The following is a 22,334-nucleotide window of genomic DNA, read 5'->3' as shown; positions in this document are numbered from 1 at the left end:
GAAAAGTTCTGGTTTTAACCCGGCGGCTGCGATAACATCACAGATCTTGTTGATAAATCGCCGAACGTGCCGCTGCATGATCACGCTCCTCATCTAATAGGTCCAGTGAGTCCTGACGTGCATTTTCATTATCAGCTTCAACATAAGCCGCCACACGGGGCGAGTCATGACGTATGTCACTAGGGAGAACTGCCTCTGCTCGGTACCATGAAGAAAGACGTGTAACCCGTAGATCTGTTTGGTGTGGTGTTGATAATCCATAACACGGAAGGTAAATCCTCCACCCAACAACCCAGCGTCCGCTTTAAAGGAACTATAAGCCGGGGTTTGATACCTCTCAAAATTTCTTGATCGGCCCTTTCTGCTTGACCATTAGATTGGGGGTGAGCCACTGATGACACGTCAAGCCAGATGTGCTCACGTTGACAAAATTCTTCCATAGCACCCTTTGACAGATTAGTACCATTATCAGTGATAATGCTGTGTGGAAAACCAAACCGGAATATCACCTTTTTGATGAATTGAACCGTCGTGGCCGCATCACACTTACTGACTGGCTCTGCCTCTACCCACTTGGTAAACTTATCAACCGCCACCAGCAGGTGGGTCTTCTTGTCCTTGGACCTCTCAAAAGGTCCAACCATACCGAGCCCCCAAGTTGCAAACGGCCAAGTTATTGGAATCATTCTTAATTCTTGAGCCGGAACATGAGCGCGGCGTGCAAACTTCTGACAACCATCACACCTCTTTACCAAATCCTCAGCATCAGCATGAGCCGTCAACCAATAGAAGCCATGATGAAAGGACTTAGCAACCAAGGATTTTGAACCGGCGTGGTGACCACAATCTCCTTCGTGGATCTCACGCAAAATCTCACAGCCTTCTTGAGGAGAGACACAACGCTGAATCGCCCCTGTTATGCTGCAATGATGTAGCTCCCCATTGACAATGGTCATTGACTTGGATCGCCGGATTATCTGCTGGGCCAAGGTTTCGTCGTCTGGTAACTCGCCCCAGTTCATGTACGCCAGGTACGGGACCGTCCAATCCGGAATAACATGAAGAGCCACCACCAATTGAGCCTCCGGGTCGGGCACAGCCAAATCCTCCTCCGTAGGTATCTTAACTGAAGGATTATGCAGCACATCTAGAAAGGTATGGGGTGGCACCGGTTTACGTTGAGAGCCTAAGCGACTTAAAGCATCGGCCGCTTCATTCTTTCGCCGGTCTATATGGTCGACCTGATAACCCTTGAAATGACCAGCCACGGTATCCACCTCTCGTCGATATGCCGCCATGAGTGGATCCTTGGAATCCCAAGTGCCAGATACCTGTTGAGCCACCAGGTCCGAGTCACCAAAGCACTTAACCCGACTTAAATTCATTTCTTTAGCCATCTGAAGGCCATGGAGCAAGGCCTCATACTCAACTGCATTGTTAGTACAAGGGAACATTAAACGGAGAACATAACAAAACTTATCACCTCATGGGGAGGTTAATATGACTCCAGCCCCCGAGCCCTCCAATTGCCTGGATCCATCAAAATGAATGGTCCAATAAGTGTTGTCTGATTTTTCCTCTGGTGCTTGTAACTCTGTCCAATCATTGATGAAGTCCACAAGTGCTTGGGATTTGATTGCTGTGTGAGGCATATACTTTAACCCATGAGGTCCAAGCTCAATAGCCCATTTAGCAATCCGGCCCGTTGCTTCTCTGTTTTGGATGATATCTCCCAAGGGGGCTGAACTGACCACTGTAATAGGATGACCCTGAAAATAATGCTTGAGCTTCCGGCTTGCCAAAAAAAACCCCATACACCAGCTTCTGCCAATGTGGGTATCTTTGTTTGGACTCAATAAGCACCTCGCTGATATAATAAACCGACCGTTGAACCGGATACTCCTTCCAGCCTCCTTGCGCTCCGCAATAATAGCCACACTAACAGCCCAGGCATTAGCAGCCACATATAGTAAAGGGCTCTTTATCAACCGGAGCCGCAAGGACAGGTGGCTTGGCTAACTGTCTCTTCAAATCCTCAAACGCTTTATCAGCAGCATCACTCCAGATGAAGTGATCCGTCTTCTTTAGCATCTGATACAAAGGGATAGCCTTCTCTCCAAGGCGACTGATAAACCGGCTTAAGGCTGCAATCCGGCCCGCCAAACGTTGAACAACGTTGATGCATGCCGGTTTAGCCAGAGAGGTGATAGCCGTGATCTTCTCCGGATTAGCTTCAATGCCCCTGTTAGACACTAGAAAACCACAAAGCTTGCCTGCCGGTACACCAAAGACACATTTGGCCGGATTAAGCATCATCTTATAAACCCGGAGGTTATCAAAAGTTTCCTTCAAGTCACCTATCAATGTCTCCTCCTTTCTGGACTTCACCACAATATCATTCACACATACATGGACATTGCGCCCAATCTGTTTATGCAGACAATTCTGGACGCAGCGCTGATAAGTTACTTGGGCACTCTTGAGCCCGAAAGGCATAGATACATAGCAGAAGGCTCCAAAGGGAGTTATGAAAGCTGTCTTCTCCTAGTCCTTAACTGCCATTTTGATCTGATGATAACCAGAATAAGCATCCAGAAAACACAAATGGTCACAACCTGCTGTAGCATCAATAATTTGATCGATACGAGGGAGAGCAAAGGGGTCAGCTGGACAGGCTTTGTTTAAGTCTGTGTAATCCACACACATACGCCAAGTGCCGTTTTTCTTAAGTACCAGCACCGGATTAGCTAGCCACTCAGGGTGAAAAACCTCCACAATAAACCCTGCTGCCAAAAGCCGGGCTACCTCCTCACCAATAGCTTTACGCCTTTCTTCGTTGAAGCGGCGAAGAAACTGCCTGACCAGTTTAAACTTAGGATCTATATTAAGGGTGTGCTCAGCGAGTTTCCTCGGTACACCTGGCATGTCAGAAGGCTTCCATGCAAAGATGTCCCGTATCTCACGGTTGAACTCGATGAGCGCGCTTTCCTATTTCGGATCCAGATTAGCGCTGATGCTGAACTGCTTGGGTGAATCGCCAGGAACAAAGTCAACCAGCTTAGTCTCCTTAGCCGATTTAAATTTCAGCACCGGATCATGCTCGGTACTTGGCTTTTTCAGAGAAGTCATATCTGCCGGATCAACATTGTCCTTATAAAATTTCAGCTGCTCTATGGCACAAACCAACTCAGCATAAGCCACATCACCTTCTTCACATTCCAAAGCAATCTTCCGGCTCCCATGCACCATGATTGTCCCCTTATGACCCGGCATTTTAAGCTACAGATAAACATAACAGGGCCTTGCCATGAACTTAGCATAAGCCGGCTGTCCGAACAGGGCATGATACAGACTTTTGATTTTCACCACTTCAAAAGTCAATACCTCTGATCCTGAATCATCATCATCTCCAAAAGCAACTTCCAGAGCTATCTTACCGACTGGGTATGCCAATTTACCACGCACTACACCATGAAACACGGTGTTCGATGGTTTAAGATTCTTATCTGTCAACCCCATGCGATGAAAGGTTTCATAATAAAGGATATTAATACTGCTTCCTCCATCCATAAGCACCTTGGTAAACTTATACCCCCCAACATGAGGTGCCACCACCAAGGCCAGATGACCCAGATTGTCAACCCGGGGTGGATGATCCTCTCGACTCCATAGGATGGGCTGTTCAGACCAGCGCAGATAACGAGGTACCGCTGGTTCAACGAAGTTCACGGCTCTTTTATGAAGCTTCTGGTCGCGCTTACATAAGCTGGTGGTGAAGACATGAAACTTCCCACTATTCAACTGCTTTGGATTGCTCTGATAACCCGATTGCTGCTGTTGTTGATTGCCCTGATGGTTGTAACCTCCCTGGTTGCCCTGGCTGCTCTGATTGCCATGTCCGGTTTGGTTGCCTTGGAATCCTGAACCGGAACTGCCACCACCATAACCCGACCCATGGAAACCGCCAGGCGGTCCATTGTCATATTGGAAGAGATTTGAATTTTTGAACTCCCGCATGATGAAGCAATCCTTCCAAAGGTGCGTAGCTGGCCTCTCCTTTGATCCGTGCTTTGGGCAAGGCTGGTTTAACAGGCGCTCCAGATTGGGGCCTGACCCTCCACCCTTCTGGGGCGGTTTACCCTTGCGCCGCTGACCGTTATCCTGGGTGTTGGTGTTAGCCACAAAGTCCAAGCTATTATCTGCCTTGCATTTACCGTTGTTCCCATGACCCGCCGGGTTATGCTGCTGCCCTTTGGTGCTACCGCTCTTCTTTCCCTTCCCTGTCTTGTCATCATCAGACTCGGGGTCCTTGGTATCAGAGTCGGCATACTTCACTAGAGTTGCCATAAGTGTTCCCATGCCATTACAATGGCGTTCGAGCCGCCCCAACTTCAGCTTCAAAGGTGCAAACCGGCAATTGCCCTCCAATGTTAAAATGGCTATGCCAGCGTTGATGCGGTCTGATGAATGCAGAATCTCCGAAACCCGGCGCACCCAGTGGGTTGTTGATTCTCCTTCCTCCTGGACACAGGCAGCTAATCCACGATGGACATGGGCTGCTTGCATGTATCCTTGAAGTTCTGGATAAAACGGGGCCTTAACTCGGCCCATGATCCAATAGAGTTGGCTGGCAGATTTTTCAACCATGTGCGAGTTGTTCCCTCCAACATCATGGTAAAGTATTTGGCACACACCGCTTCGTCCACATCCAGCATCTCCATTGCCATCTCATAGATTTCCACCCATGAATCGGGGGAAAAATCGGCGGTGTAATTTGGCACCTTGCGTGGGCCTTTGAAATCCTTGGGTAACTGTACATTGCGCAGCGCTGGGACAAGACATGGCACTCCCAAAGAACTGGAGGTAACCCCTGGTTCTACCGATGTTGTTGGATGAACCGGAGTGAACTGACGAACCGGAGTGAGCTGACGAACCGGAGCTTCGTGCTGTTCCGCTAACTCGGCTTCTCGACGTGCCCTGGCACGATCCACTACATCCTAAGCATTGCCACTCGTCGGGTTATTGCCACGGCGCGGATTACGATTCCGCGCACTGCTTGATACAGCCGGTTCATCGATATGTCTGTTGTAGCTCCGGCTCGGACGGGGAGTGGAATGAATCCTTTCGCGGCTATATGAATAAGCTTGCTGCTGAGTCAAGGCCGTCTGAAGGAGCTCCCTAGCCCGTCGTGTTTCAACTGCTACTGGGGACTCGCCATCAATCGGTAGAGCTGCCAATCGTGAAGCGGTGGCAACTATGTTATCCAACGGGTTAGAGTAATGGATCGGAGGTGTTGAGACGTGTCGTGATGGGACATCGTTTTGTCGAGGATGAGGTGGCGGATCCATCGCACGCGGCTGAACCGGTGCCCCGGTCCCAGGCTCCTCTGCCCGGTTTAACACTGGCTGGTTGCTGGTGCCTGCTCCTGGCGTGTTAAAGAGATTCCTTGCCTCAAAGACCGGCGGAAGGTGCGATCGGTATCTTCTCCTCATGACATCTTCTGACGCACTCTAATCGAGCATAAGCTGGTAAGCCCGAGCCTCTAATTCGGCCCGCTCTATAGCCAACTTGGTGTTCTCCACTGCCAGATCCGCTTTAGCTTGGGTTATCTGATCCTTCACCTTTGCAATCTCTGCATTGTGCTGATCCCGGTTTGCCGCGTCCACCTCTGCTGCTAGCAACGTTGCCAAAGCGTCGAACAAATCAGACAAAACCTAAGCCGGAGGCGGCGCAGAGCCCCCTGCTCCCGCTGGTGTTGCTTCTGCTGAACTGGAGATCATTGCCGCGGCGGTAGAAGAGTGCTGCGCTGATTGTGTACCGGCCATGAAGACCGTGACCCGACTCGGCAGATCAAGGGGGTCCGAAATACTGTCACCATTGGAACCTCCATCAATCCGTCCATCCTGTAGCTTATACAGTGACTCGGTCTCTCCGGTTGAAGACTCGTCATCAGAACAGACAACGGTTTTGCCACCAGATGCCGATCTATCTCATATTCCGCTCCATGGATGAAACCTACGAAGGCATGCTTTACGGCGGGCTGCACCTAGGTAGACCTTGCACGCTGAGCCGTCTCAATGATGTCAGTGCAGATGTCCGGCTCAGGGCCCGGTTCGCCGATCTTGCCGATGAAGACGTGAATTCCACCAAAAGGAACCCGGTACCCGTACTCAATTGAACCGGCCTCGGGACTCCATCCTGCATCATCGATGTAGAGCTTGCCGCGACGACTTTTAGTCATCCGGCGCACAGTGTATCCCTTGAGTCCTTCGAAGCTGCCCTTCAAGAACTCGAAACCATCATGCGATAGCCCCATGGTGGGTGCCAACTGTTGTGGTTTTGTCATGGCAGATGTCCTCGTGAAAGGACTTAGTCGTGGAGCCATCGCTACGGGTTAGCTTAAAGGGGTTTAAAGCGGACAAAGGACGCGAGAGTTTTATACTAGTTTGGCCCCTTATGATGAAGGTAAAAGCCTACTCTAATTGTGATGGAATTGCTAGGGTTTCGATGACCAGGGAGCGAATCTGCTTTGCCTGGCTCTTGAGTTGTTGTGTTTTGTCCCTAAACCTCCGTTGGGTCGCCCCTTTATATACATAGGTCGACGCCCGCCGGTTTACAGAGTCCCGAGGCCGGATCATAAACGTGCCCGACTCGGTCTCTACTCCTATCTTATCATACAAGTATACATTAATATCGGTTTATGTCTATAGGCCTTAACCCGCCTTTGGGCCTTGGGCCTTCATGAAGCGACATCGTTCATGTCTTCATGGGCTTCAGATAAGGTAATCATCATGGGGATATGATACGTCCATTTTGCATCATGCTTTTATATCGATATTTATCGCATTATGGACTGTTATTTCACCTTATGTCACAATACTTATGGCTATTCTCTCTTATTTTACAAGGTTTACATAAGGAGGGAGAATGCCGGCAGCTGGAATTCTGGGCTGGAAAAGGAGCAAATATTAGAGACCTATTCTGCGCAACTCCAAAAGTCCTGAAACTTCACGGAACATCTTAAAATAAATAAAGAAAAATCCTCGCCAAAGATGAAGGCCAGGGGGCCACACCCTTCTCACGAGGGTGGGGGGCGCGCCCCCTACCTCGTGGGCCCCCTGGTGGCTCTCCGACGCCCATCTTCTCCTATATGAAGTCTTTCGATGAGAAAAAAATAGGAAGGAACTTTTCGGGACGAGACACCGCCGCCACGAGGCGGAACCTTGGCGGATCCAATCTAGAGCTCCGGCAGAGCTGTTCTGCCGGGGAAACTTCCCTCCGGGAGGGGGAAATCATCACCATCGTCATCACCAACGCTCCTCTCATCGGGAGAGGGAAATCTCCATCAACATCTTCACCAGCATCATCTCATCTCCAAACCTTAGTTCATCTCTTTAATCCAATTCTTGTCTCAAAGTCCGGGATTGGTGCTAGTAGGTTGCTAGTAGTGTTGATTACTCCTTGCAGTTGATGCTAGTTGGTTTATTTGGTGGAAGATCATATGTTCAGATCCTATATGCATATTATTACCCCTCTGATTATGAACATGAATATGCTTTGTGAGTAATTATGTTCGTTCCCGAGGACAAGGGAGAAGTCTCGCTATGAGTCGTCATGTGAATTTGGTATTCGTTTGATATTTTGATAAGATGTATGTTGTCTAGCCTCTAGTGGTGTTATGTGAACGTCGACTACATAACACTTCACCATTATTTGGGCCTAGAGGAAGGCATTGGGAAGTAATAAGTAGATGATGGGTTGCTAGAGTGACAGAAGCTTAAACCCTAGTTTATGCGTTGCTTCGTAAGGGGCTGATTTGGATCCATATGTTTCATGCTATGGTTAGGTTTACCTTAATACTTTTGTTGTAGTTGCGGATGCTTGCAATAGATGTTAATCATAAATGGGATGCTTGTTCAAGTAAGAATAGCACCCAAGCACCGGTCCACCCACATATCAAATTATCAAAGTATCGAACGCGAATCATATGAACGCGATGAAAACTAGCTTGACGATATTCCCATGTGTCCTCAGGAGCGCTTTTCCTATTATAAGAGTTTTTCCGGCTTGTCCTTTGCTACAAAAGGATTGGGCCACCTTGTTGCACTTTACTTACTTTTGTTACTTGTTGCTTGTTACAATCTATCTTATCACAAAACTATCTGTTACCACTTATTTCAGTACTTGCAGAGAATACCTTGCTGGAAACCGCTTATCATTTCCCTCTGCTCCTCGTTGGGTTCGACACTCTTACTTATCGAAAGGACTACGATAGATCCCCTATACTTGTGGGTCATCAGGATAACCCGGCCTCTCTTGGCCAGTTTATGTCCAGTAGTAATATCCCCAACACTAAGCATAGCACTGGATCGTGTAGTTCGTTTGCTAGAGCTTTTATAATGTCAAGTATCATTTGCTTAGACCATGAGATTGTGCAACTACCGGATACCGTAGGAGTTTTTGGGTGTACCAAACGTCAAAACATAACTGCTGACTATAAAGGTGCACTACAGGTATCTCCGAAAGTGTCTGTTGGGTTGGCACGAATCGAGGCTGGGATTTGTCACTCCGTATGACGGAGAGGTATCTCTGGGCCCACTCGGTAATGCATCATCACAACGAGCTCAATGTGACTAAGGAGTTGCTAATGGGATCATGTGTTATCGAACAAGTAAAGAGACTTGTCGGTAACGATATTGAACGAGGTATGGGGATACCGACGATCGAATCTCGGGCAAGTAACAAACCGATGGACAAAGTGAATTGTATACGAGATTGATTGAATCCCCGACATCGTGGTTCATCCGATGAGATCATCGTGAAACATGTGGGAACCAACATGGGTATCCAGATCCCACTGTTGGTTATTGGCCGGAGAGATGTCTCGGTCATGTCTACATGGTTCCCGAACCCGTAGGGTCTACACACTTAAGGTTTGGTGATGCTAGAGTTGTTATGGGAAATTGTATGTGGTTACCGAAGGTTGTTCGGAGTGCCAGATGAGATCCCGGACGTCACGAGGAGTTCCGGAATGGTCCAGAGGTGAAGATTTATATATGGGAAGTCCAGTTTCAGTCGCCGGAATAGTTTCGAGGGTTATCGGTATTGTACCGGGACCATCGAAAGGTGTCCGGGGGTCCACCGGGTGGGGGCACCTGCCCCGGGGACTTAATGGGCTGAATATGGGAGGGAACCAGCCCCTGGTGGGCTGGTGCCCCCCAAGGGCCCAAGGAGCCTAGGGTTGGAAACCGTAGGGGGAGGGGGCGCCTCCCACCTTGCTTGGGGGGCAAGTCTCCCCCCTCTAGATGAATCTAGGGGGCGGCCCCCTCTCCCCTTCACCCTATAAATAGAGGGGGTGGGAGGGCAGCCGCACCCCATCCCTGGCTCAACCCCTCCCTCCTCCAACACCTCCTCCCGCGTAGTGCTTAGCGAAGCTCTGCCGGAGAACCACGAGCTCCACCACCACCACGCCATCGTGCTGCCGGAGTTCTCCCTCAACTTCTCCTCTCCCCTTGCTAGTTCAAGAAGGAGGAGACATCCCCGGGCTGTGTGTAACGCCCTCGATGCGGCTATATCTCCCACGTGTCGAACCACGACTTAGAGGCATAACCGCATTGAAAGCAATGTCGAAAGTGAGGTAATCTTCACACAACCCATGTAATACATAAGAGAAAGAGATACATAGTTGGCTTACAATCGCCACTTCAGAAAATTACATGAATAAAGCATTACATCAACCAGTTACAATCAAGGCCCGACTACAGAGCCAAAATAAAAGAAGACTACCCCAAATGCTACACAGATCCCCGATCGTCCCGACTAGGCTCCACTACTGATCAACTAGAACGAAACAACACAAAGGATAAGATCTTCATCGAGCTCCTCCTTGAGCTTGGTTGCGTCACCTGCTCGGTAACATCGGCACCTGCAAACTGGTTTTGGAAGTATCTGTGAGTCACGGGGACTCAGCAATCTCACACCCTCGCGATCAAGACTATTCAAGCTTATAGGAAGGGTAAAAGGTATGATGTGGAGCTGCAGCAAGCGACTAGCATATATGGTGGCTAACATACGCAAAAAAGAACGAGAAGAGAAGGCAAAGCACGATCGAGAAACTATGATCAAGAAGTGATCCTAGAACAACCTACGTCAAGCATAACTCCAACACCATGTTCACTTCCCGGACTCCACCGGAAAGAGACCATCATGGTTACTCACGCGGTTGATGTATTTTAATTAAGGTCAACTTCAGGTTTTCTACAACCGGACGTTAACAAATTCCCATCTGCCCATAATCGCGGGCACGGCTTCCGAAAGTTCAAATCCCCGCAGGGGTGTCCCAACTTAGCCCATCACAAGCTCTCACGGTCAACGAAGGATATACCTTCTAACGGGAAGACCCGATCAGACTCGGAATCCCGGTTACAAGACATCCTCGACAATGGTCAAACAAGCCCAGCAAAGCCGCCCGATGCACCGACATCCTGATGGGAGCTGCACATTTCTCGTTCTCAGGGAAACACCGATATGACGGAAACTAGGGCGGCAAGAGTGGAACAAAACACCAAGCATAAGGCCGAGCCTTCCACCCTTTACCAAGTATATAGATGCATTAATTAAATAAGAGATATTGTGATATCCCAACAAGTAAACATGTTCCAACAAGGAACAACATCTCCATGTTCCAACAAGGAACAAACTTCAATCTTCACCTGCAACTAACAATGCTATAAGAGGGGCTGAGCAAAGCAGTAACATAGCCAAACAACGGTTTGCTAGGACAAGGTGGGTTATAGGCTTGGTTCAACAATATAGGAGGCATGATAAGCAAGTGGTAGGTATCGCAGCATAGGCATAGCAAAAGAGCGAGCAACTAAGCAAGCAAAGATAGAAGTGATTTCGAGGGTATGGCCATCTTGCCTGAAATCCCGCAAGGAAGAAGAACGAGTCCTTGAAGAAGACAAACGAACGTAGATAAATGGGTTCTCACAAACGCAACGTTATCAGAACCAACCCGAAGAAGCAACACCGGAAAGAAGCACACAACATAGTAAACAACCAACACACGAACATGGTATGATATGCAGGATGCGGTATGCGATGCATATGCATGATTTGCAAAGGAATGATTGGACCTGGCCTCAACTTGGAAATCCAAGAGTTCCACTGGAAAGGTGAGGTGATTTCGGTTGAAATCGATATAAAGATCACCAGAATCGGATGCACGGTTTGGAAATGGCAAGCAAAACAAATATGGCACCGGTCTGCGATAAACAGCAAGTAGCCTCCTAAATGCATCAAGATAAATATGCTACAGTACTCAAACATGGCAACAAAATACATGGCAGGGATCCACTCAAGAAGCTTAACAAGAGATGAACACTGAGCTACGGCTAATTCATCCATTAACAGGTTCAAACAAGCATGGTAAAAGGGCAAACGATAACAGGTTTCAGACTTAGTGAAATTAACACAAAGTCTGGAATTTAACATCAGGAAGCACACTTTAGAGCATGAAAACTACATGATACAGGAACTTAACATGGCAAATCAAGACATGGAATGAAGATACTAAAAGCACTTAACAAAAGTCCCTTAGTGACCTTGAGCCAAAAGAGATCAGAAAATACAATTGCAAGCATGTGAACATGGCAAAAACATAAACAGATTCAGACTTGGTGAAAAACTGGAGCATGCAAATCATTTAACGATTAGGCATGTTTACGAGCTCGATGCACTCACTACAGAGCATGGCATGACAAACTAAGCATACACCCAACAAGAATACATGGCATAGAAGCTAGACATGGCAAGAACAATAACATAGCATGCACGGATGAATAGCAACATCCTCGGCAAAATCGCTAATCATGTCAATAATCTGCCAGGATTCACTTAATAGCAAAAGTAGAGCTCGATTGACTCAAGCTAGGGTGCTCCATAAATGCAAACAAAGACATGGATGGATAGAGCACCACAATATTAACAAAACATCCTTACTGATCATCCTCAAAAGAGGCACGGATCACTAGGAAACAACATGAACATATGGCATAACGACAAAATCAGGACATGGACTTAGTGAAAAACTAAGTCCCTGAAATCAACATTACCGATTACACTACTTTGCAAGCTTGTGCTAGTCCCCACAAAAATTACAAAAATACATGGCAAGCACCCCTGTAAAGATGGCATGGCATGTAACAAAACACATGTAGAGCTCAGGGTCATAGCATGCACACATTAATCATGGAAAAAAATGACAAATAGCTATTTGCTGAAACAGATCTGCCAAATTCATCACAAAGCCCTCTTCCAACAGCATTTCGGGCATCAAGATGAGCTCAAAAGAAAATGATGCAATGAGATGAAATGATGTACTCGTCGAGACGAACATTTTGATATGTCATGCACGCAAAACGGAGCTATGATGGCAGAGTTACGATGCCATGAACAGTGGCTTGAAATACTGCAGAAAGAAAAGACTTAGTGAAAAAAATGCAAGGGAAAATGGGACTGGGCTTCACCTCGTGGGCTTCGGCCCAGGGAGTAGAGAGGCTGGCTGGGCCTTGCACAGGCGCGGCCCAGGGGCGAACTGCCAAGGCCCGAGGAGGCGCTCGTCCTCCTCCTCCCGCTCGAGCAGGAGGGAGACGACGATGGCAGGGGCGGCGGCGGCGCGTTGGGTCTCCGGCGAGGGCAAGTGAGGGTCGGGGTCGCGGGGAGGCACCGGAAACGGACGGATCCGGGTGTGGGGACCCCGGATCTAGACTCGGCTCGGGCGGAGGAGCTTCAACGACGGCGGAACTCCGGTGAGCTCGAGGCCATGGTGGGGCGGCGAGGTCCGGCGAGGCGGCCGGCTTCCGGTCGCCGGAGAGGCGCAGTCCGGTGGAGGCAGCGTGCGGAGGCACTCGAGACGCGAAGGCGCGAGGAGGCAGAGGCCGGCGAGGTGGAGCGCTCCGGCGTGGCGCGCGAAGGGCGGCGGGGTCGAGCCGGTGACGTCCGGCGATGCTCCGGCGCGGGCGGAGACAGTTGACGGGCGGCGCGGCGGCTCGGGCACCCGGGTGGAGCGAACAGTGACGAACGGGCCTGGCGCGGCTCGGGCGGGCCGGAGATGGGCCTGGCGGGCCCGCGCGGCGATGTGGTCACGGCGGGGACAGGTGGCAAGCTGTGGTGGAGGAGAGCGGCGACGCGTTGACGTGGCGACGTTTGATTCGCCGGAGTGAGGTGGCTGACTGGGGTGGACATGTCCGGCCGGTGGTGGGGAGTTTTGCCCGACGGCGCGAGGAGCGGGGCTAGGGTTTGATCTGCACGAAAAATCCGGGAGTCACACATATATATAGGTAGAGGGAGCTAGGAGAGTCCAAATGAGGTGCGGTTTTCGGCCACGCGATCGTGATCGAACGACCGAGATGATGGAGGAGGTTTAGGTGGGTTTTGGGCCACTTTGGAGGGGTGTTGGGCTGCAACACACACAAGGCCTTTTCGGTCCCTCGGTTAACCGTTGGAGTATCAAACGAAGTCCAAATGGTACGAAACTTGACAGGCGGTCTACCGGTAGTAAACCAAGGCCGCATGACAAGTCTCGGTCCAATCCGAAAACGTTTAACACCCGCACATGAAAAGAGGTAGAAAGGGACACCGGGTGACATAGGAGCGCCGCATTGCAAAACGGACAACGTGGAAAAAGCTCGGATGCATGAGACGAACATGTATGCAAATGCGATGCACATGATGACATGATATGAGATGCATGACACGCAAGCAATGACAAGGCAACAACAGCGAATAACTGGAGGACACCTGGCACATCGGTCTCGGGGCGTTACAACACTCCACCACTACGAGAGGATCTCGTCCCGAGATCTAGAATGGCACCGGAGGGAAAACGGAAGAGAAAGAGAAGAGGTAAAACTAAGTTGCTCCTTTGACAAACGAGTGAAACCAAAGAACCTTGAAAAGGTTAAACCATTTCGAGAAAAGAATACAACGGAGATAAATGAAGTTGAAAGCACTCTGTTAGCAAAGAGGAACAAGGAAGAACAACTTTGGGCAGCACTCCGGTTGAGAAGGGATGCAAGGCTTGATAGAATGAAAGAACTTGAGCAGCGGGCACGCACTCCGGTTAAATGGATAAGCACGAAAAGAACATGATCTTTGACAAAACGAGATGATGGGTTGAAAAGAGCGACATCACAATGCCTCTGGAAGAAATGAAAGAATGGAATGGGATGAACGAAGGAGAAAACAACATCTTCTACCTTAAATGAGCTTGCAAAAAGCATCTTTAGGAGAAGGTTCGCACGGAGTTGTTGGAAACCCAACAACGAAAGGATAAGCTTGATGTGGGCTTATGGAGAACATCACAAAACTATGAGGTGAAATTCCTGCACTAACGAAAACAAGATTGGATTGATAAGAACAAGGAGACGAGAATCTTGTTTCACCGGGAGGATAATTGAAGAAATTCGGTCACTTATTAGCACCATAAATAGCAACAATCCTTAGGGAAAGCTTTAGGTGAAATATAACCCAATAACTCCAATGAAGAGATTGGTGGATTTAAAATGTCTCATTCTTAACAACATATGAATCATGAAACATGAACTCAAATTATCAAGAATGACATAATACCACCTCCAATGATACGGAAGAAAGAATTGCACTCCGGAATGCAAGATGAAGAATGCTTGAGTTGTTATGAAAAGAATCTCGATGAACACTTCGAGAAGGAATTAAATCCTTGATGAATCACCATGTCGAGCCTTCATGAAAACTCCGGTAAAAAAGAATGATCAAACGAAATGGAGGATGAAAATAATAAGGTTGAAGCCTTGCAATGATTTAAATGAATCTCCGTGGAGATGTAATTGAAAAAGGTTGGAACTCCGGGAAAAAGAGAAGATGAAACAATTGAAATCAGGAATTTGATGAGCCTCCGGAATAGGAAATTAATCACTTGGATGAAACAAGAATAAGAATTACATTATGCTTATCCTTCACCAATTATATTGATGACGAGCAAACAGATTGCATACAACTTATTCTCGAAGAAAGGATTAGGATAGATATGGCACCAACTTGAGAAGGTCTTCAACTAACCACCGGTGGAATCGAAACAACGCATGAATTGGTATGATAAAGAAGGAAGAGAAATCTTAAACGAACCACCGTAAGGATTGAAAAAGAACGAATAAAAGATAACGAATCACCGGGAAGAATTTTGAAATGAACGAAGATACTTGAGAGAATTTAGATACAAGAGGACGAATAGTTCACGAACTGATTAGAGAATACTTGACTGATGCACCGGTAAGATTTGGAGAACAATGGCTGAAATCTGAAAATGAATAATTCTGAGATGATGGGCTTCAGAGAATCAACTGGCAAAGGTTCCTGAAATGGTTCGGATGGGGAAAAAGAATTCTCACAATCAAAACAATTATGAGAGGGCGACAACAAGCTAGAATCACGAATCTTCAAGAGAGCGGATAAGGATTTAAGAGGAACTCTTCTTCGGTCATCGAAATCTGAGAATTACGACAAGAAAAACCACCAAATTGTTGAGATACTCTGGAATAAAGAAGAATGGAAAAGTTGAACCAACAATGAAAAGAATTAGAAAGATCTTGGAGAAATACATATGACTGATGATGAATCATTCTTACGTCAAACTTCGAAAAGAATTTGATGGTAGCTCCGGGAAAATAGAAGAGTCAGGTAAGATCCTGGAAAACGACCTGTGGGTTATGGGCACACTCAAAAGAAACACCATTGAACGATTTAAAAGAGATATTACGGCGGTTGAATTAAAAGGCTTGAATGAGATAACATCCTCGAAATATCTTGAACGGATTGAGAATGGAAACGAATCATCCGAGATATCATCAGCACTCCGGAACAATTGAATAGCGAGAAATGAATTATTATGAGGTGCACCGGCATAAGAAAAGCATTAGAAATACGGAAAAGAATATGATTACACCGAAAGCTTGAATTGAATCCACCGGAGAAGAAAAGAATGAAGAATGACGAACTTGAGGTTCGGTTAGAATCTTCATGAGAATCACCGGATTGACGGAAAAGGAATGGATAGACTTCACAAGAATAAAAGGATACTTGATTAAGACATCGGATTCCTTGAAGAAAAAAAGGGTGGGTGGGCGGGAAAACAAAGGCAACTTGGGGATGGATGAAACAAACACCATTGAGAAGAACTGATACTTGATCTTGCGGATGTTGCAATGATCGGATCCACATGAAGAGAAGCACACCAGTTAAAAAGGATTGACATGACAAAGTCGATGATCGAGAAGAATTAGTGTTCACATCGGGGTATGAGAACACCACTTAGGAAAAGGTATGGAATCAACATTTGACTTCGAAGCAACTCGAATACCACAACTCAAAACAAAAACAAAGGATTGGCTTGCAGAATAAGCCGGAACAAACATATGATAGAGATTTCGTCCGAAGTTTTTGTGGTGGGGCCTACACGGGCTCGATCGTACAACACCATCATGTACAAGGCAGTGCACATGACATACAAAGCGTCCCCGAGTTAGCATAGCCAAGGACTCTTTAAGACACAACGAGACCACTGTAAAACCAACCGTGAATAGGCGGACCACTAGACGTCGAACCCCAATTTCATATCATACATCTGTCGGAAAGATATCCTACGAGCTACTTGAATTCCCACTTATAAACTCCTGAAACTTTCCAGTTATGCAATCGGGTGTTGGGGATACAGGGGAAGCATAATATATCACCCGAACTAACAAATCCTACATCCAGCTGTATCCATCCTTCAACACATAACCAAGAAACCTTCGGAAATCATCTACCTCAACCTTCGAAAAGCATCCGTTATACGAGTTATGGCAATACTCCCGAACTCCCGCCCCAGTACTGGGTGGCGTCGAGGTTATCTCTGTTGGAAATATGCCCTAGAGGCAATAATAAATTAGTTATTATTATATTTCCTTGTTCATGATAATCGTTTATTATCCATGCTATAATTGTATTGATAGGAAACTCAGATACATGTGTGGATACATAGACAACACCATGTCCCTAGTAAGCCTCTAGTTGACTAGCTCGTTGATCAATAGATGGTTACGGTTTCCTGACCATGGACATTGGATGTCACCTATGAGATGTTTTGGGGGCTGAAATTGGGATTTCAGGCTCGTGCCCACGTCAAAAGGTATAAGACCTCCGACGATTTTCTTAGCCTACAAACTAAGGAGAAAAGCTCAATTGTTGAGCTTGTGCTCAGATTGTCTGAGTACAACAATCATTTGAATCGAGTGGGAGTTGATCTTCCAAATGAGATAGTGATGTTTCTCCGAAGTTATTGCCACCAAGCTGCTAGAGCTTCGTGATGAACTATGATATATCAGGGACATATATGATGATCCTTGAGATATTCGCGATGTTTGACACCGTGAAAGTAGAAATCAAGAAGGAGCATCAATCGTTGATGGTTAGTAAAACCACTAGTTTCAAGAAGGGCAAGGGCACGAAGGGATACTTCATGAAACGGCAATTCAGCTGCTGCTCTAGTGAAGAAACCCAAGGTTGAACCCAAACCCGAGACTAAGTGCTTCTGTAATAAGGGGAACAGCCACTGGAGCAGAATTACCCTAGATACTTGGTAGATGAGAAGGCTGGCAAGGTCGATAGAAGTATATTGGATATACATTGTGTTTATGTGTACTTTACTAGTACTCCTAGTAGCACCAGGGTATTAGATACCGGTTCGGTTGCTAAGTGTTAGTAACTCGAAATAAAAGCTACGGAATAAACGGAGACTAGCTAAAGGTGAGCTGACGATATGTGTTGGAAGTGTTTCCAATGTTGATATGTTCAAGCATCGCACGCTCCCTCTACCATCGAGTTTGGTGTTTGCGTTGAGCATAGACATGATTGGATTATGTCTATCGCAATATGGTTATTCATTTAAGGAGAATAACGGTTACTCTGTTTATTTGAATAATACCTTCAATGGTCTTGCACCTAAAATGAATGGTTCATTGAATCTCGATCATAGTGATACACATGTTCATGCCAAAAGATATAAGATAGTAATGATAGTACCACCTACTTGTGGCACTGCCACTTAAGTCATATCGGTATAAAACGCATGAAGAAGCTCCATGTTGATGGATCTTTGGACTCACTCATTTTTGAAAGGATTGAGACATGCGAACCATGTTTGTTGGTAGATATGCATGAAGAAACTCTATACAGATGGATCGTTTGGACTCACTTGATTTTGAATCACTTGAGACATGCAAATCATACCACATGGGCAAGATGACTAAAAGCCTCGTTTTCAGTAAAATGGAACTAGAAAGCAACTTGTTGGAAGAAATACATTTTGATGTGTGCAGTCCAATGAGTGCTGAGGCGTGTAGTGGATATCGTTATGTTCTTACTTCACAGATGATTTGAGTAGATGTTGAGTACACTTACTTGATAAATCACGAGTCTGAATTATTGAAAGGTTCAAGTAATTTCAGGGTGAAGTTGAAAGATCGTCGTAACAAGAGGATAAAATATCTATGATATGATCATAGAGATGAATATCTAAATTACGAGTTTGGCACAGAATTAAGACATTGTGGAAATTGTTTCACAACTAATACAGCCTGGAACACCATAGTGTGATGGTGTGTCCGAACATCATAACTGCACCCTATTGGATATGATGCATACCATGATGTCTCTTATCGAATTACCATGATAGTTTATGGGTTAGGCATTAGAGACAACCACATTCACTTTAAATAGGGCACCACGTAATTCCGATGATATGACACCGTATGAACTATGGTTTAGAGAAACCTAAGCTGTCATTTCTTAAAAGTTTGGGGCTGCGACGCTTATGTGAAAAAGTTTCAGGCTGATAAGCTCGAACCCAAAGCGGATAAATGCATCTTCATAGGACACCCAAAACAGTTGGGTATACCTCCTGTCTCAGATTCGAAAGCAATAAAAGATTGTTTCTAGAATCGGGTCCTTTCTCGAGGAAAAGTTTCTCTCGAAAGAATTGAGTAGGAGGATGGTGGAGACTTGATAAGGTTATTGAACCGTCTCTTCAACTAGTGTGTGGCAGGGCACAGGAAGTTGTTCCTGTGGCACCTACACCAATTGAAGTGGAAGCTTATGATAGTGATCATGAAACTTCAGATCAAGTCACTACCAAACCTCGTAGGATGACAAGGATGCGTACTACTTCAGAGTGGTACGTAATCCTGTTTTGGAAGTCATGTTGCTAGACAACAATGAACCTACGAGCCATGGAGAAGCGATGGTGGGCCCGGATTCCGATAAATGGCTCGAGGCCATAAAATCCGAGAGAGGATTCATGTATGAAAACAAAGTGTAGACTTTGGAAGAACTACTTGATGGTCGTGAGGCTGTTGAGTAGAGATGGATTTAAAAGGAAGACGGACAATGATGGTAAATGTCACCATTAAGAAAGCTCGACTTGTCGTTAAGAAGTTTCCTGACAAGTTCAAGGAGTTGACTACGGTGAGACTTTCTCACTCGTAGAGATGCTAAGAGTCTGTTGGAATTATATTAGCGATTACTGCATTATTTATGAAATCTTGCAGATAGGATGTCAAAACATTGTTTCCTCGACGATTTTCCTGAGGAAAGGTTGTATGTGATACAAACCGGAAGGTTTTGTCAATCCTGAAAGATGCTAATAAGTATGCAAAGCTCCAGCAATCCTTCTAAGGACTGGAGTAAGCATCTCGGAGTTGGAGTGTATGCTTTGATGAGATGATCAAAGATTTTGGGTGTATACAAAGTTTATGAGAAACTTGTATTTCCATAGAAGTGAGTGGGAGCACTATAGAATTTCTGATGAGTATATGTTGTTGACATATTATGGATCAGAAATGACATAGGATTTCTGGAAAGCATATAGGGTTATTTGAAAGTGTTCTTCAATGGAAGGCCTGAATTAAGCTACTTGAACATTGAGCATCAAGATCTATGAGGATAGATCAAAACGCTTAATGGTACTTTCAAATGAGCACATACCTTGACATGATCTTGAAGGTGTTCAAGATGGATCAGTCAAAGAAGGAGTTCTTGCCTGAGTTGTAAGGTATGAAGTTGAGACTTAAAGCTCGACCACGGCAGAAGAAAGAGGAAGGATGAAGGTCGTCCCCTATGCTTTTGTCATAGGCTCTATACGGTATGCCATGTTGAGTACCGCACCTGAAGTGTGCCTTGCCATGAGTCAGTCAAGGGGTACAAGAGTGATCTAAGAATGGATCACAGGACAGCGGTCAAAGTTATCCTTAGTAACTAGTGGACTAAGGAATTTTCTCGATTATGGAGGTGGTAAAAGAGTTCGTCGTAAAGGGTTACGTCGATGCAAGCTTAACACCTATCCGGATAGCTCTGAGTAGAGATACCGGATATGTATAATGGAGCAACAATTTGGAATAGCTCCAAGTAGAACAGTTATTTGGAATAGCTCCAAATAGAACGTGGTAGCTACATGTAGGAGATGACATAGATATTTGTAAAGCACACACGGATCTGAAAGGTTCAGACCCGTTGACTAAAACCTCTCTCACAAGCAACATGATCAAACCCAGAACTCATTGAGTGTTAATCACATAGTGATGTGAACTAGATTATTGACTCTAGTAAACTCTTTGGATGTTGGTCACATGGCGATGTGACCTGTGAGTGTTAATCACATGGCGATGTGAACTAGATTATTGACTCTAGTGCAAGTGGGAGACTGTTGGAAATATGCCCTAGAGGCAATAATAAATTAGTTATTATTATATTTCCTTGTTCATGATAATCGTTTATTATCCATGCTATAATTGTATTGATAGGAAACTCAGATACATGTGTGGATACATAGACAACACCATGTCCCTAGTAAGCCTCTAGTTGACTAGCTCGTTGATCAATAGATGGTTACGGTTTCCTGACCATGGACATTGGATGTCATTGATAACGGGATCACATCATTAGGAGAATGATGTGATGGACAAGACCCAATCCTAAGCCTAGCACAAAGATCGTGTAGTTCGTATGCTAAAGCTTTTCTAATGTCAAGTATCATTTCCTTAGACCATGAGATTGTGCAACTCCCGGATACCGTAGGAGTGCTTTGGGTGTACCAAACGTCACAACGTAACTGGGTGACTATAAAGGTGCACTACAGGTATCTCCGAAAGTGTCTGTTGGGTTAGCACGAATCGAGACTGGGATTTGTCACTCCGTGTAAACGGAGAGGTATCTCTAGGCCCACTCGGTAGGACATCATAATAATGTGCACAATGTGATCAAGGAGTTGATCACGGGATGATGTGTTACGGAACGAGTAAAAGAGACTTGCCGGTAACGAGATTGAACAAGGTATCGGGATACCGACGATCGAATCTCGGGCAAGTATCGTACCGCTAGACAAAGGGAATTGTATACGGGATTGATTAAGTCCTTGACATCGTGGTTCATCCGATGAGATCATCGAGGAACATGTGGGAGCCAACATGGGTATCCAGATCCCGCTGTTGGTTATTGACCGGAGAACGTCTCGGTCATGTCTGCATGCTTCCCGAACCCATAGGGTCTACACACTTAAGGTTCGGTGACGCTAGGGTTATAGAGATATTAGTATGCGGTAACCCAAATGTTGTTCGGAGTCCCGGATGAGATCCCGGACGTCACGAGGAGTTCTGTAATGGTCCGGAGGTAAAGAATTATATATAGGAAGTGCTATTTCGGCCATCGGGACAAGTTTCGGGGTCACCGGTATTGTACCGGGACCACCGGAAGGGTCCCGGGGGTCCACCGGGTGGGGCCACCTGCCCCGGGGGGCCACATGGGCTGTAGGGGGTGTGCCTTGGCCTATATGGGCCAAGGGCACCAGCCCCAAGAGGCCCATGCACCAAGAGAAGAGGAAAAGGGGAGAGTCCCAAAGAGGGAAGGCACCTCCGAGGTGCCTTGGGGAGGATGGACTCCTCCCCCCCCCCTTGGCCGCACCCTTCCTTGGAGGAAGGGGCAAGGCTGCGCCCTCCCCCTCTCCCTTGGCCCTATATATAGTGGGGGGAAGGGAGGGCAACCATACCTAAGCCCTGGCGCCTCCCTCTCCCTCCCATGACACATCTCCCTCCTCCCGCAGCGCTTGGCGAAGCCCTGTTGGAATCCCGCTACTTCCACCACCACGCCGTCGTGTTGTTGGATCTCCATCAACCTCTCCTTCCCCCTTGCTGGATCAAGAAGGAGGAGACGTCGCTGCTCCGTACGTGTGTTGAACGCGGAGGTGCCGTCCGTTCAGCGCTAGGATC

Source organism: Triticum urartu, chromosome 4A (assembly GCF_056163025.1).
Source record: "Triticum urartu cultivar PI428250 chromosome 4A, HENAU_Tu73, whole genome shotgun sequence".
Classification (NCBI taxonomy): domain Eukaryota; kingdom Viridiplantae; phylum Streptophyta; class Magnoliopsida; order Poales; family Poaceae; genus Triticum; species Triticum urartu.
Note: the sequence above shows the minus strand (reverse complement) of the source record.